The following is a 15237-nucleotide window of genomic DNA, read 5'->3' on the forward strand; positions in this document are numbered from 1 at the left end:
ACCCAATGAGTTAAAGAAATTCAAGAGAAATTAGGAAATAATTGAGGTAAATAAAAATGAAGCACAACAGAACAAAGCTTGTAACATGCATAGAAAGCAATGCTTAAAGAAAAATGTATAGCTATAAGTGCTCACATTAAAAATCATCTCAATAGTTTGACTTTACAACTTGACAATCTTGAAAAAAATTTTCTGCAAGCCAAAGCTAGCAAGGAAAAAAATAATAATAAGATGACAGTGGAAATAAATGAAATAGGTAATAGAAAAACAATAGAGAAAATCACTAATAGCAAACGTTGGTTCTTTGAAAAAAAAATCAACAATCTGACAAAACCCTAGCTGGACTGAAAAGAAAAAGAGAGGTAGTTTATGCAAACAAATAAAACAAGAATGTAAGTGGGGACATTTCTACTGACTTTACAGAAATTTTAAAAAATCATGAGAAAAAAGATGAACAATTATATACCAACAAATTAGATAAACTAGAGGAAATGAGAATGGCCCTAGAAATGTACAAATTAATTTAGATGACTAAAAAAGAAATTGAAAATATCGGCAGACCTGTAACAAATAAGTAGATTTAATCAATAATAATAAAATAACCCTCTGAACAAAAACAATCAAGGACCCAAAGTCTTCACTAGTAAATTCTAGCAAACATTTTAAAAAGCATTAAGACCAATTCTTTTCAAACTCTTTAAAAAAATGCAAAAATAGAAAATACTTAATTCATTGTATGAGGTCAGCATTACCAGAATATCAAAGCCAGATAAAGACATCACAAAAAGGAAAATTACAGATAAACATTCTTTATGAATATACATGCAAAAATTCTCAATAACATACAAGAAAACAAAATTAAACAGCATATCGAAAGAATATGAACAAGTGGAATTTTCCCCAGGAATGCAAAGTTTGTTCAACATGAGACAATCAATCAATCCAGCGCACCACAAAAATAGAACAAAGCAGAAGAAAAATCATAATCACTTCAACTGATGCCGAAAAAGGCATTCGGCAAAATTCAACACCCTTTCATGATCAAAACATTCAGAAAATGAAGAATATAAGGGGTTAGCCTTAACATATGAAAGGACATTTCCATTTACAATAGCATCCAAAAGAATAAAATTCCTAGGAATAAATGTAACCAAGGAGGTGAAAGAGCTGTACACTAAAAACTGCAAAACATTGCTGAAAGAAATTAAAGATCTGAGCAAATGAAGAGACATTTTGTATTCACAAATTCAATAATCTAATACTGCTAATATGCCAATACTGCACAAAATGATCTACAGAGTTGATGAAGTCCTCGAATTTATTTGAAACTGCAAGGAGACCTGAATAACCAAAACAATCTTTTAAAAAAGAACAAAGTTGGAAGATTCATACTCCCCAATTTCAAATTACTGCAAAGCTCTAGCAATCAAATCAGTGTTGTAGTGGCATAAGGAGAGATATACAGGCCAAAGGAAAAAAAATCAAGAGTCCATAAATAAACTCATACATCTATAGCCAATTGATTTTCAGCAAGAGTGCCAAGACCGTTCAATGGTAAAAGGAGAATCTCTTCCACAAATTGTGCTGGGACAGCAGAATTAAAGAATAAAGTTGAATTTCTATCTCACACCATATATAACAATTAACTCAAAATTATTCAACAACCTAAATTTAAGTGTTAAAACTTTAAGCCCTTAAAAGAAAACATAGGGTTAAATCATCATAATCTTATATTAGTTTAAGATTCTTAAAATATGACACCAAAAGCCCAAGCATCAAAACAAAATACAGATAAATTGAAGGCTGCATCGAAGTTACTAACTTTTTTTCATAAAAGGACATTTTCAAGAAAGTGAAAAGACTGACTTCTGGTTCCATAATGGCAAAATAGAAGCAAGTTGGTTTCACTACCCACCACAGAAAACCAAAAACTAACATACAGCACCAAAATCATCACTAGCAATATTAGACAATTCAAATATGAAGATGAGACATTTCCCAGGGCCACGGAGAAGTGAAAAGACTCTAGGTAAACAGTAAAAGAATGTAACCTGCATATCTGTGATGCCCCTCCCCCTATTCTGCCAAGCACCAAGCACCAGGAAAATTTTCCTCCAACTCACAATTTTTAAAAAGGACAAAATGAATTGAGGTGGACAGCTACCTCAAGATGGTGTTGTCCCACCATCTTGAGTTTGCTGGCAGGAAATCTGCTCATGCCTTAACCCACAGGAAGCATCACGAGTCCCTTAAGCATCACTGAGGACAGGGGAGACAAAAAGAGAAGGTGGGACTACCATCCCCAGTCCTAGAACTTCTGCTCTATAACTCAGTCAAAGGACAAGGACATGCCCAATCAGAGTGGCTGTTCAGCATCACCATGCTGTAGATTTATTCCACAAGTCCTTTGGACACAAGCCCCTTTCCAGTTTTCCCACATTGCTGGGTATCCCCTTCCAGAGCTCCCGCAATGAGTAAGGCCAGTGCTCCTATCCTTTACTACAGCTGAAGTGAACCTGGGCTTAAGATACCACCAAGAGCCAAAAAGGAGGCAATGATCTAGTGGCAAACAACAACTAAGCAAATATATTTAATAAAAAACAAAATCAGCCAGACAGAAGACTGGAATAAATAATCTTTCAATGCAAAGACATAGATATATGTCCACAAGAAACAACAGCAAACAGGGAATCATAATCTCCCCAATTAACAAAGCAAAGGATAAGTGACTGACCCTAAAGAGACAGTGATATGTGGGCTCTCTGACCAAGAATTCAAAACTGCAGTTTTAAGAAAACAGTGATCTCCAAGATAACACAGAAAAATAATTCTGAAATTAATCATAGAAATTTAACAAAGAGATTGAAGTATTTTAAGAAGTCAAACAGAAATTTTGGAACTTAGAAAATACATTTGCTAGACTGAAAAATTCATTAAAGGACCTCAACAGCAAAGTGGATCAAGCAGAGGAAAGAATCAGTGATCTTGAAGACAGCCCATTTAAAAATACACAGTGAGAGGAGAAAAAGAATAATTGAAAAGCAACAAAGATCACCTACAAGATACAGAAAATTAGATCAAAATACCAAATATAAGAATTAGTGGTATTCAAGAAGGAGTTGAGCAAGAGCACAAGGTGGAAAGCTTATTCAAATAAATAATAAGGGTATACTTCTCAAAATTCAATAAAGATTTAAATATCCAGTTACAGGAAGGGAAGAGAATACCAACAGATTAGACCCAAATGAGACTTCCCCAAGCCATAAATTAATCAAATTCTTAAAAGTCAAGAACAGAAGATACTAAAAGCAGCAAGAGAAAATAAGCAAATAACATATAAAGGAGCTCCAACTCATCTGGCAACAGAATTTTCAACATAAAACATATAGGCCAAGAGGGAGCAGAAAGATATTCTTGACATTTTCAAAGTGCTGAAAGAAAAGAACTGCCATTCAAGAATACTGTATCCAGCACAGTTATCCTGCTAATATTAAAGTGATATAAAGTCTTTCCCAAATGAATAAAAACTGAGGGAATTCACCATCGCCAGACTTGTCTACAAGAAGTACTAAATGCTAAAGGAAATTCTTCGATCTTAAAGAAAAAAATAAATGAACTTTAAAAAACTGAAGGTATAAAACCCACTGGTAAAATTAAACACATGGACAAACTAAAATACTCTGATATTTGAATTGCAGTGTGTAATACACTTATAATTCTAATATGAAGCTCAAAATGCAAATATATCATTTTGCTATAGTTATGGAAAGCTATTAAGAGATACGTAATAAAAAATAAGTTGAAACAACTAAGAGTCAAAATGTGGGGGTATGATGTTAAAGTGTAGAATATTTTTCTTTTTTATTTCTATTATTTTCTGTGTGATCTAAGTACTCATCTCTTTAAGACAACTTGTTATGTTTATGTTTTTTATAAGTCACATGGTAACCACAATGCAAAACCTATAATATACTCACAAAAAATAGCAATGAATTAAAACATACTACCAGAGAAAACCACTAATCACAAAAGACAGGAAGAAAAAAGAAAGGAAGAAGGAGTTACGAAACAGCCAGAAAACAATCCAGAAATGGTAGTAGTAAGTCTTAACACTGAATGTTAATGGACTAAATTCTCCAATAAAAAGCTATAGAGAAGCTGAATGAATAAGGAAAGAAAACCCAACTATATGCTGCCTACACAAAATCTACTTCACCAATAAAGGTACACATAAAATGAAAATGAAGGGGTGCAAAAAAAATGTATTCAAGGCAACTGGAAACCACTAAAGAGCAGGAATAGTTATACTTAGATAAAATGATTACAAATGAAAGTCTATAAAAACAGACAAAGAAGGTCACTATATAATGATAAAAGGGTCAGTTCAGTAAGAGAATATAACAATTATAAGTATCTATGCACCCAACATAGGCGCTCCTAAGTATATAAAGCATGCATTAATAAATCTAAAAGGAGAGATAGGCTGCAATATAATAATGATAGGGGACTTTAACACTCTTGATATAGTTTGGCTATGTCCCCAAGCAAATCTCAATTTGAACTGTATCTTGCAGAATTCCCATGTATTGTGGGAGGGACCCAGGAGAATGTAATTGAATCATGGGGGCTGGTCTTTCCCATGCTATTCTCATGATAGTGAATAAGTTTCATGAGATCTGATGGTTTTATCAGGGGTTTCCACCTCTGCTTCTTCCTCATTTTTCTCTTGCTGCCAATGTGAGAAGCGCCTTTTGCCTCCCATCCTGATTCTGAGGCTTCCTCAGCCATGTGGAACTGTAAGTCCATTTAAACCTCTTTTTGTTTCCAGTTTCAGGTGTCTTTATCAGCAGCATGAAAACAGACTAATATAACCCTATGTTCAGAAATAGCCAGAATGGCCAAACCTATGCTGAGCTAAAAGAACAAACCTAGAGGCATCACACTACCTGATTTCAGAATTTATTACAAAGCTATAGTAACTAAATCAGCATCATACTGTCATAAAAACAGATACATAGACCAATGAAACAGAATAGAGAGCCCAGATATAAATCCACACATTTTTGCCAACTCATCTTTGTCAAACCCATCAAGAACAGACAATGGGGAAAAACAGTTTCTTTAATAAATTGTGCTAGGAAAACTGAATATCTATATGTAGAGAATTAAACTGAAACACAATATTTTACTAGACACACAAAAAAATCAAATGAAAATGGTCTATACATTTAAATCTAAGACCTAAAATTATAAAACTACTAGAAGAAAACATTTGGAAACATTACAGGCCATTGGTCTGGGCAAAGATTTTCTGTACAAGATCTCAAAGCACAGATAACTAAAGCAAAAATGGACAAATGGGATTATATGAGGCTAAAAAGCTCCCATATAGCACAGGAAACAATCAACAAAGTGAAGAGACAACTCACAGAATGGGAGAAAATATTTGCAAATTACCCTCCTGACAAGGAATTAGCATCCTGATTATAAAAGTATCTCAGACATCTCAATAGCACATGCGCGCACGCACACACACACACACACACACACACACACACCCCTATTAAAAATGGGCAAAAGTTTGCTGAGGATGATGGCTTCCAGCTTCATCCATGTCCCTGAAAAGGACGTGATCTCATTCTTTTTTATGGTGGCATAGTATTCCATGGTGTATATGTACCACATTTTCTTTATCCAGACTATCATTGATGGGCATTTGGGTTGGTTCCATGTCTTTGCTATTGTAAATAGTGCTGCAGTAAACATACGTGTGCATGTGTCTTTATAGTCGAATGATTTATATTCCTTTGGGTATACACTCAGTAATGGGATTGCTGGGTCAAATGGTATTTCTGGTTCTAGGTCTTTGAGGAATTGCCACACTGTCTTCCACGTTGGTTGCTCTAATTTATATTCCCAGCAACAGTATAAAAGCATTCCTATTTCTCCATAGCCTCACCAGCCTCTATTGTTTCTTGACTTTTTAACAAACATCATTCTCAGTAAACTATCGCAAGGACAAAAAACCAAACACGGCATGTTCTCACTCATAGGTGGGAATTGAACAATGAGAACTCATGAACACAGGAAGGGGAACATCACACTCCGGGGACTGTTGTGGGGCGGAGGGAGGGGGGAGGGACAGCATTAGGAGATATACCTAATGCTAAATGACGAGTTAATGGGTGCAGCAAAACAACATGGCACATGGATACATATGTAACAAACCTGCACATTTTGCACATGTACCCTAAAACCTAAAGTATAATAATAAAATAAAATAAAATAAAAAAACAAAAAAAGAAACAAAACAACAACAACAAAAAAAAATTGCCATTATGAGATGGCATGAGATGGTATCTCATTGTGGTTTTGAGTTGCATTTCTCTAGTGATCAGTGATGTTTAGCTTTTTTTCATTTGTTTGTTGGCCACATAAATGTCTTCTTTTGAGAAGTTTCTCAAAAGAAGTGTCTGTTCATATCATTTGCCACTTTTTATGGGGTTGTCAAAACACAGATACTTTAAACAACAACCATTCATTTAGTTCACCACTCAGTGGATTAGCAGTTTGGGCAGGACTCAGCTGAATGGTTTCTCTGGTCTTCTCTGTATTCATGCATGCATCTCTGCACAGCTGTTAGGTTAGCTTAGGCTGACTGGACTCAGATGGTCCCAGCTGAGATGGCTTGTTTCTAGTCTATATGGTCTCACATCTTCTAGTAGGCTAGCTTAGATGTTTCACCTGATAGCTAGGCAAATTCCTAAGAGAGGAAGCAGAATTCAAGTTCTTCTGAAGTGTAGGCTTGGGACTCGCACAGCATGACTTATGCATTTCATTGTTGAAGCAAGTTCCAAGGTCATCCCAGGTTCACAGAGGGACAGAGAAGTCACCTTTTGTTGATAGAAGCTAGAAAATCACATTACAAAGGGGTGTTGATATAGGAAAGGAGTAGTTACAGCCATTTTTGCAATCACTCCACTAACCCATTCTTCAAATTAAGCAAGAATCAGAAATTGAATTTCTATCCTGTATCTGAGATGTCCTAAGAGGTGTGATTAAAATGCATCTTTTTATTCTTACTTAGTATCTACATGTTCTTTGTGCAAATTTTTCTCTATGCACCTATGTGAAATACATTCTGAGATTTATGGAAGGTGCCAGTACTCCAAATTGTTTTAATTCAGTCCAGCAGCAATGATCTTAGAGCTAAAAATACAGAAATAATAGTTCAGTTTTTGCCTATTAGTGGCTCAGAGTCTATCCAGAAACCTCCATGTAAAATGAATCCGAGAAACACATATGAAGAAGGGATTCATTTTTCTTTGGTAAAGAGATAATTTGATTAGGAGTTTAAAGATTAGCTAAAACTTAGCAGACCATGAAAGACAGGAAAGGTAGCCCAGGTAAACAGAATAGGATGGTAAAGGATAAGAAACTGCAGCAATACAAACCGTACTCAGCAAAGAGTGAGTATTTAGCATGGAAAGCTAAGCTGGAAGAGTACAAGGAGTTGTGGGAATGGCTGTAGATTCATTCTCACCTAGGGCGGGGCACAGGAATCCTCCCACCATATGCAAAAATGTCTGAGTAGGCTCCCACACCTCACTCTGATCACTTGTTGTATTAATGAAATAATTCATACCTAAGACTATACAGTATTTAAAATTCACAATTTTCGAATAATACTCATATTTCTATGAAGTCAGAAACGTTTTTTGTCACATTTTTCATCGTTTTTTCATTGCCTTCTGCAGCAGAATAAAAATATTGTTTTCCTTATATTTGCTTTTCAATATTGGACACCCTGAAATTGAATTATCGGCTTCAAGTTAGGATGAAACTTTTTTATAGCACTTCCTGCACTCACTTCATGCCAGAGAAGTTATTTTTCTCCAGAGACTCGTTTTTTGGCATAAAATTGAATTCTGGCACAGTCTTGATTCTTATTGACGAGCTTCTTTGTTTACTGTTGTTCATCCTTAAGATATTACCTCGTTAAATACTGAAAGGTTAACAACTGAACCCTGTTTGCCTTGAGTAAATCATACTCAATTTTCTGGAGCTCATTGCAAACAATCTGCTCCAAAAGAGCTAATTAGGGCTGAGAATACAAACGTGAATCTGGATGGCACTGTCTGCATAGTCTCAATTACAGACTTCTTTTTCTCCTCCAAATCAACAGAATCATTGTGTAAGTCAATCTCCTTTTATTTTTTTCTCAGAAGGGAAATGTATGCTGAAGATGAGAATCCATGCACTGTGGCATTCTGATGGCAATGATGGCTGCAGTGGCAGAATATGAGCCATAAAATATATGAAAAAAAATTCAGCTTCCTAGAGCTGTACTAATGGTTACTGGCAAGTTCATAAAGGTGCCGGAACTGCCATTCATTTGATTGAGAACTGCAGTGTAGAGTTTCTAAGTGCAGCTCAGTTAGAAACATTCTTCTGCCTCCCCCACCACCACACACAACTCTCTCTCTCTCTCTCTCTGTGTGTGTGTGTGTGTGTGTGTGTGGTGTTTGGGAAGAAAGGTAGAGACTTGTCAATAGATAAAAGTAGTTCTTGTCTCATGTATCGGTTATGTCTTGCTGCATAATGAGCACCCAAAATGCATGGCTTCATACAACATTTTATTAGTGCTCTTGTATCTGTTGAGTGACTGGGTAATTCTACAGAACTTGGCCTGGCTCAGATCACCTAATCTGGGCCCATTCATAAGTCTGCAGTCACATCTTGGGTTGAGCAGAGGGCAGGCTCAGCTTGGGTAGGGGAGGGTTCATCTCTAGTCCATATGGTCTTTCATCCTTTTATAGGCTAGCCTGAGCTTATTAGCATGGTGGCTCAGCTGAGTTCCAAGGAGGTGAACAAAAGCATCCAAGTCCTCAGCCAGGCACGGTGGCTCACGCCTGTAATCCCAGCACTTTGGGAGGCCAAGGCAGGCAGATCACAAGGTCAAGAGATTGAGACCATCTGGCCAACATGGTGAAATCCCATCTCTACTAAAAACACAAAAATTAGCTGGGTGTGGTGGCACATGCTTGTAGTCCCAGCTACTCAGGAGGCTGAGGCAGGAGAATTACTTGAACCCAGGAGGCCGAGGTTGCAGTGAGCTGAGATAGTGCCAATGCACTCCAGCCTGGGTGACAGTGCGAGACTCCGTCTCAAAAATAAATAAATAAATAAATAAATAAATAAATAAATAAATAAATAAATAAATGGAAGCATGCATATCCTCTTGGCCTAGACTTGGAACTGGCACAGCCTCCCATCTACCACATCTTATTGACCAAAGCAAGTCCCAGAAGTAGCCCAGATTTAAACAGTGGAAAACAGACTTAATCTCTTAGATGTATTTTTAATTAGGTAGTTCTTTTGCTTACTGATTCCTTGGAACCCTTTCTACACTAGGAGATTTAGCCCTTTGTAGTAATGTAAGTTGCAACTATATTTTCTAATTTGGCATTTAACTTTTGACCTTGTATGGTATGTTTTCTTTTTTTTACTCAAGTTAGTTATTTTTCTATTGACTTTTGATTTATGAGTAATAGTTAAGAACTTCTTCAATGTCAAGTTTTAAAATAATTCTATGTGCACATCTAATAAATTTATGGTATCATTTTTATGTTTTTTTAAGTTTGTATTTAAGTATAAAATACATACATAAATGTATGTAAACCATAAGTGTAAAACTGACTGAACTTTCACAAACTGAATATACCTATGTAATCAGTACCCAGATCAAGAAACAGAACATTTACAAGACACTAGAAGTCCCCTTGAACCCTCTTTCAGTCACAAGCATCCACTTCCCCAAGATTAAACACTGTCTTGACTTCTGAGACCACATCCACATGAACTTCTTACACTTCACATTCTCAGAGTGTCTAGAAAATTTCCAAAGCTGCATAATTGCTTACAGAACAGATTCACTTACAATAATCAGAATAATTATCCATATTGCCAATGGAATTGACTGTGCTCAGAAATGACAGTGTATGCTGGGAATTTATAGATGATTCAGACACTGACAATAATGTCTGAGACACTGTGAAGGAAAAGACTATTTCAAATTAAAGATTAAAATAAAATTCTAAAGAAACTGCATTTTAACACCAGCAAAATAATTTTTATTCATTGAGTCTGCCATTTCTGGATCCTTCTAATAAATAACAAGTTTCCTTACCCTCATTACTTGATGCCAAAACTGAGTCAAAACCTTTACCAATGTATTTTGTTGGATTTTTGTTGTTGATTGTTTTCTGAGACACAGTTTCACTTTGTCACCCAGGCTGGAGTGCAGTGGCATGATCTTGGCTCACTGTAACCTCCACCTCCCGGGTTCAAGTGATTCTCCTGCCTCAGCCTCCTGAGTAGCTGGGATTACAGGCACGTGCCACTACACCTGGCTAATTCTTGTATTTTTAGTAGAGACCGAGTTTTACCATGTTGGCCAGGCTGGTCTTGAACTCCTGACCTCAAGTGATCCGTCTGCCTTGGCCTCCCAAAGTACTGGGATTACAGGCATAAACCACCGCACTCAGCCTGTATTTTGTTTCAATGTTCTTCTAACATGCATAGCAAACTCCAGAATTTAGAGAAGCTTAATGGTAAGACTTTTTTAAAAAAGGATGATTTACATATTCAAATAAAAGCAAGAAAACCAATTTTGATTATTCAGGAATCAAGTCCCTGTCAGTCATGTAAAATCATAGGAATCAAACAATTATGGGGTCACAGGTAAGTGAAAAAAGGAGGCAGAAAGTATAGGCTAAGGTAAGAAAAGTGGACTGGCTCAACTCCAAAGGAAGTGGGTGTTTTGGCTATCAAAAAATAAATGCAAAATAAATTTGTGGAGACAAAAGGGATAGGGTTAACTCGTATGTTTCAACATAGATTATTTATTTGGGTAGATTGGAAGTGTTAAAGTTTATAGCCTGGAGGTTCAGGAAGATGAGAAAGTTTGTAGCTCAAAACCAGAGAAATGAAGACTGAAAAAATTCAACAATAGAAAAAAAAAGTCTACTTCCTTTATTGCATTGACAGCTCTATTCCAAGATTGCCTTAAACCTTCCAGTTGTTACATGTGATTCTTTTCCATTCTCATCTTTGTTTGTTTTGTTTGAGACAGGGTCTCACTCTGTCACACAGGCTGGAGTGCAATGGTGCAATCATGGCTCACTGCAGCCTTGACTTCACCGGCTCAAGTGATTCTCCTACCTCAGCCACCACAGTAGCTGGGACTACAGATGCATTCCAGCATGCCTGGCTAATTTTTGTAGTTTTTGTGAAGCTGGGGTTTCACCAAGTTACCCAAGCTCATCTCAAACTCCTGCACTAAAGTAATCTTCTCTGCTCCAAAATTCTGGGATTTCAGGCATGAGCCACCAGCCCCGGGCTAGTTCTCATCTCATTTAACCTCTCTATAGATTTGATGTTACTAATTACTGTTTTTGAAATTTGTCTATCCTTTGACTACTAGCTCTATTTCTCTTATCACTCCTGCTCAGTCTCTAACTTTGGGTTTCCACCAACAGCAGACCCTGAGTAAGAACTCCTGTCCAACGTTGACTCAGGAGGTGATCCGAGGAGGAGGAGTGAGAACAGGAAAGAATGAAGGAAGAAGGAAAAGGCAATAAAAGTCATGTTCCTTAGTCCACTGCTGTGGGCAGCTGGGCTCAATTTCATTGTGAGCATTGGATTTCTAAAGCCAGTCCTGACACTAGCTATCTTAATTTGGGTTCCCCTGAAAAGCAGTCAGTGACAAGGATTTGTGGGCCGGTATTTATTCTTGGATGCAGAAGTAAAGGAGCTGAGAGACTGAGGGAGAAAGAAGGCTTCAGTAGAAATTAACACTCTTGATCACTTACTGAGAGTAGTGGGCAAGATCCTCTACTGCAGACTTTGAGGAACATAGAGTTTGCCTCACAGAATTTTCCACCAGAGAGCTGACCAGAAGTTTTAAATCATCAGCTCCCATCCCATTACATATTTGTTGAGGGCTGTCCTGGGTCATTCACTCCCTGCACTTCCAGACTTAAACTAATGTACATGTACTTAAACTAATGAGCTCCTGACAGTGTCCAACATGTTAGAGAAACCTGGGACATAAAGGGGAACACGTGTGGCATATGCTGAAGGTGAAACATCCAAATGCAGTGCATGAAGCCCACAAGGAACTAGCCACTGGAGAACAGTTGAAATCAGAGGTGATTTTGAGAGAATATGAGTCAGGGAGGGTCCCAGAGGTGTGTGATACTGTTCCCTATATATGCTCTCCTTTCTTTACTCACTAGTCTATCAAGGCTAGTGTGTCTAAGAAATCTATGGTCCTGACCCACCTTCACCCACACAGAAACATTATTTAATTAAGCACCTCTGTGCTTCTGCAATGACAGCATATCATTAATAATTCTATAGTTTGTTTCTCTGGACTATCACCTCAATATCTATTGATCTTCAAAAAGTTGATGTCATTAGACTAAATCTTCTTGGGAGTGTAAAGAAAATATTTCTTTCAAAATCATTGTGAAGAGTTGACAACCACAAAAACATACCTAAAAGCCCATGATCTTCATGCCTTTGAAGGGTGAATGCTAAAAGTAGTCTAGTTAGCATATTAGCAATTAGAAAAACAAAACCTGAAAGAATGTATTTATTTAATTTTTTTGTAGATGGAGTTTTGCTCGTTGCTCGGGCTGGAGTGCGATGGTGCAATCTCAGCTCACTGCAACCTCCACCTCCCAGATTCAAATAATTCTCCTGCCTCAGCCTCCCAAGTAGCTGGGATTACAGGTGTGTGCCACCACACCCAGCTAATTTTCTATTTTTTTTAGTAGAGATGGGGTTTCACCATGTTGATCAGGCTGGTCTCGAACCGCTGAACTCAAATGATCCACCTGCCTCGGCCTCACAAAGTGCTGGGATTACAGGTGTGAGCCATCTCGTCAGACCAGAATATATTTGTTTTTAATTCTTGGGTATTGCTTACTTGGTCAATGAATGGCTTAGGTCTTCACACTTCCTGCTTGCTGGCCTGTCACTCTGAACTTCTGCCTCCTTCTCCCAACCCCATACATTTACTGTTTTCCAGAAATGGCATCTTTTCTTGATGCATTTTTACCCTGGGCTGTCTATCACCTGCTTTCTAGTATGAAAGGTAGCATAAAAATAGGTATATGAATTCTGGTCTAATTGATGTCTCTTAGACACGTGTATGGTTTATTAATTAAGTTCTCCAATGAACTGTCAAGCTATAATTAGCACAAAACTTTTGAATACTTGCTAATACAACACATTCAGGAAAGTCTAGACAAATGCAGGGGGTAGGAATTGTAGGATTCAAATAATATTTTAGGAATGGATTAAAATGCAATAACCAAAATATAAAGGATAAAACCTAGCATCTTTTTTTGAAGCAGAGAAAGAGGAAGGAGAGTGATCAATAAAGATATAATAGGGAATATCTGTCTAGCTTGAAAGAGCTGTAGTTATTCATGGAGATTTGAAGGATCCCTAATAAATAACAACCTAAGACATTATTACATTGCTGTGCCTTATGTAAAATGAATATCATATATAATTCTACCAGTAAGAGATCATGCATCTTTCTCTCCTATAAACAGCATTTCTCTAGAAACATTTTGGGCTCTTGTTCTCTCAGAATTGACACATTCCAGAACAGCTCCTAGTTGCACTGATTGTTCTCCAGTTTAAGAACAAAGATGTATATCATTTCCTATCTTTTTTTGCCCCTCACCTTTTGCCTAAACAGTTCCATGTGATCTCTGTATATCATATTGTGGGTGAGTTTGAGTTAGTCTGATGCCTCCTAAAGGGACTATATCTGACTCAGATTAAAGAAAGCCATACACTCCACAACTCCAAGACCACCTCCAGGACTAAAGAGATGTTGAACAAGACAAGGGTGACTACTCTTATCACTCCAATTCAACACAGTAATGGAAATCCTAGCTGAAACAATCAGATAGGAGAAAAAAATTAAAAGCATACAAAGTGGAAAATAAGATGTCAAACCACCTCTCTTTGCTGATATGATTCTACGCCTAGAAAACCCTGAAGAATCTGCTAAAAGACTCCTGGAACAGCTAAATGACTTCAGTAAAGTTTCAGGATACACAATCAATGTACAAAAATCAGTTGTATTTCTATTAATCGATAACATTCAAGCTGAAAGCTAAATCAAGAATGCAATCTCCGGCCAGGTGCAGTGGCTCACATCTGTAATCCCAGCACTTTGGGAGGCCAAGGTGGGAGGATCACATGAGGTTAGGAGTATTAAGACCAGCCTGGCCAACATGGCAAAACCCTGTCTCTACTAAAAATACAATAATTAGCTGGACGTGGTGGCATGCGCCTGTAGTCCAGCTATTCAGGAGGCTGAGGCCGGTGAATCATTTGAATCTGAGTGGTGGATGTTGTAGTGAGCTGAGAGATCGTACCACTGCATTCCAGCCTGAGTGACAGAGCAAGATTCTGTTCCTACCACCCACTCCCAGCCAAAAGAAAAAAAAAAAAAAAAAAAAAAGAACATAATCTCATTTACAATAGCCACAAAAAAATACATCTGACCAAGGAGGTAAAAGATATCTACAAGAACTATAAAATATTGCTGAAAGAAATCATAGATGATGCAAACAAATGGAAAAACATGCCATGCTCATGGATTAGAAGAATCAATATTGTTATAATGGCCATATTGGCCAAAGCAATCTATAGATTCAACATTATTCTTATCAGACTACCAGTGTCATTTTTCACAGAATTAGAAAAAAACTATTCTAAAATTCATATGGAACCAAAAAAGAGCCTGAATAGTGAAAGAAATCCTAAGCAAAAAAAGACAAAGCTAGAGGCATCATACTACCTGACTTCAAACTATGTTACAAGGCTACAGTAACCAAAACAATATAGTATTGGCAAAGAATCAGACACATAGACCAATGGAACAGAATATATAACCCAAAAATAAAGTTGCACACCTACAGCCAGCTGATCTTCAACAAAGTTGACAAAAATAAGCAAAAGAAAAGGAGATACTATTCAATAAATGGTCTTGGGATAACTGACTAAGAAGCATGAAACTGGATCCCTACATTTTACCATATACAAAAGTTAACTCAAGTTGAATACGAGATTTAAATGTTAAGATCTCCAACTATAAGAATCCTAGAAGAAAACCTAGCAGACACCATTATGGACTTTGGCCTAGGA

Source organism: Hylobates moloch, unplaced genomic scaffold, assembly GCF_009828535.3.
Source record: "Hylobates moloch isolate HMO894 unplaced genomic scaffold, HMol_V3 SCAFFOLD_8, whole genome shotgun sequence".
In the NCBI taxonomy this organism is placed as follows: Eukaryota; Metazoa; Chordata; class Mammalia; order Primates; family Hylobatidae; genus Hylobates; species Hylobates moloch.